The following is a 2,886-nucleotide window of genomic DNA, read 5'->3' on the forward strand; positions in this document are numbered from 1 at the left end:
ACTCACCCATTGGCTATCGGAGATAGGATAAATGATTCCAGCTTGCAAAAGCTTGGTTATCTCCTTCTTCACTACATCAAGAATCACCGGGTTGAGTCTTCTCTGTGGTTGTCTTACCGGTTTAGCTCCATCCTCTAAATTTATTCGATGCATACATGTGGATGGGCTAATACCAGGAATGTCCGCCAGGGTCCAGCCTATAGCCTTCTTATGCTTCTTGAGAACTGACAACAACTTCTCCTCTTGCTCATCAGCAAGGGAGGCAGATATAATCACTGGAAAACTCTTGCTATCGTCCAAGTAAGCGTATTTTAAATTTGATGGCAGAGGCTTCAATTCTGGTGTGGTCGGCTGGACAGTGGTGGAAGGGGATGGCTTCTCAGCCTTTACCTCATAAAGAAAGTCAGAGGTATGTGTACTTCGTGAAACATGGTTAGTCCTATCTGACTCTATAAAATCAATCTCAAGAGGTAAAACACCACCACCAGGCATGCAATCAATATCACTCTCAGATTCACTCTCAGCATCAAATTCAGACATATGATCAAGTACAATTTCAGACTCAATGCATGAAGAGTGAGAGGCATGCAGATTAGAATAAAGATCAGTCATGTATTCATCAACAACATGGTCAATTATTTCAGCACGAAATACAGAAAGATCTTCAGATGGGTATTTCATAGCATCCAGAATATTAAAATGAACAGTTATATCACCAAACTCCATGGACAGTGTGCCTGCATAAACATCTATCTTAGTTCTAGCAGTTTTCATAAAGGGTCTGCCTAGAATGATGGGAACTGATCCTTGAGAAAATCCATTTTCCATATTCAAAATATAAAAATCAACAGGGAAAATCAGTTCACCAACTCTAACTAAGACATCTTCTATGAAACCAACAGGGTAGGCAACACTTCTATTAGCTAAATGAATTACCACATCAGTTGACTACAAGGGGCCTAGAGATAGAGAATTAAAAATAGACAGAGGCATAACACTAACAGAAGCTCCTAAATCTAGCATGGCATTGTCAAACTTACTATTCCCTATGATACAAGGTATGCTGAATGTACCTGGATCTTTGCATTTTTCAGGAATTTGAGGAACAAATTTACCAATCAATGCGGAGACATTTCTGCCCATGCTAATCCGTTCATTTCCTTTAAGCTTCCGCTTATTAGTGCACAGCTCCTTCAAGAATTTGGCATATCTTGGAATTTGCTTTATTGCATCCAACAGAGGTATGTTTACCTCTACCTTTCTAAACGTTTCCAAGATCTCTTTCTCTGCCTCTTCCATTTTTTTGTTGGAAACTGCTCTTGGAGGGAATGGAATAGGGGGAATGTGCTGCTTCTGCAAATCAGAATTACCTGTGGAAGAAGATTCACCTGCACAGAAATTGTTAGGTAAATTTTTGTCATCACCTTTTTCTGGAATAGAGTGAAGTTTGGCAGGTTCATTTGCAGATGAGGAAGGTGCTACGGGTTGAGGTCCTTGACATTGCTTTCCCGACCTCAATGAAATGGCACTGACATTTTTGGGATTTTGGACAGCTTGAGAAGGCAGCTTGTCAGAATTCTGGGACTGTTGTTTATTCAATTGGGTAGCCAATTGTCCCATCTGATTGGTTAAGCTCTGAATGGAGGCTCTGGTCTCTTGCTGAAACTGCATGTTCTGCATAGTCATTTGCCTCACAAGTTCTTCGAGGGAAGGTTGTGGAGGGGCCTCAACTGTTGGCTATTTCTGGGGTTGTTGCTGTTGTTGGATTGGTGGAGGAATGTATGGTCTGCTTGGGCCAGCAGCATTTTGGAAGGAAGGAGCAGGCTGCTGTTGTTGTTGCTGAGGGCTGGACCATCTGAGGTTAGGGTGATTCCTCCATCCAGGGTTGTATCTGTTGCTGGAAAGGTCATAATTGCTCTGCTGTGGTTGAGTTTGCTGCTGAGGTTGAGGAGGTCTATTGTAAATATTTGCAGCATAAGCTTCAGGCTGCTCAATTGCTCCAGGTTGCTGCATGGAAGGGCAAAGGTCTGTATGGTGGTCAGCAGCGGAGCACAAACCACAAACCCTTGCGACAAGTACAGATTTGTGATTCAAGGCCAGCTGGGTTACCAAGTTAACCAATGCATCCAATTTGCCTTCAAGCTTCGTAGTTTCAGATGATGCAGATGGGTTTGTAGCTACCTCATGCACTCCTCTAATGACTATGGCATCATTTATGGCGCTAAACTGCTGGGAGTTGGAGGCCATCTTCTCAATTAAATTTCTGGCTTCAGCAGGAGTCATGTCTCCAAGGGCTCCACCACTGGCAGCATCTATCATACTTCTCTCCATATTATTGATTCCTTCATAAAAATATTGGAGAAGAAGCTGTTCTAAAATCTGATGGTGGGGGCAACTGGCACATAGTTTCTTAAATCTCTCCCAGTACTCATACAGGCTCTCTCCACTGAGTTGTCTAATACCTGAGATATCCTTCCTGATGGTTGTGGTCCTGGAAGCAGGGAAAATTTTTTCTAAGAATACTCTCTTAAGGTCATCCCAGCTCGTGATGGACCTTGGAGCAAGGTAATACAGCCAGTCCTTTGCCACTCCCTCTAATGAATGAGGAAAAGCCTTCAGAAATATGTGATCCTCTTGGACATCTGGGGGTTTCATGGTGGAGCAGACAATGTGAAATTCTTTCAAATGTTTGTGCGGGTCTTCACCTGCAAGGCCATGAAACTTTGGAAGCAAATGAATCAGTCCAGTTTTAAGAACATATGGGACATCCTCATCAGGGTATTGGATGCACAAGCTTTTGTAGGTGAAATCAGGTGCAGCCATTTCCCTTAGAGTCCTCTCACGAGGTGGAGGTTGTGCCATGTTCTCAGAATGTGCAAAATCAGA

General features: G+C 42.9%; 1 non-coding gene across 1 annotated transcript; it reads left to right on the plus strand.

Moving 5' to 3' along the window:
• The first annotated feature begins 2,377 nt into the window (after nt 1-2,377).
• Nucleotides 2,378-2,484, plus strand: LOC114407975. Its single transcript, XR_003665778.1, has one exon. It is a non-coding gene; the product is annotated as a small nucleolar RNA R71 (small nucleolar RNA).
• Nucleotides 2,485-2,886: the final 402 nt, after the last annotated feature.

This window comes from Glycine soja, chromosome 3 (genome assembly GCF_004193775.1).
Source record: "Glycine soja cultivar W05 chromosome 3, ASM419377v2, whole genome shotgun sequence".
NCBI classification, from domain to species: domain Eukaryota; kingdom Viridiplantae; phylum Streptophyta; class Magnoliopsida; order Fabales; family Fabaceae; genus Glycine; species Glycine soja.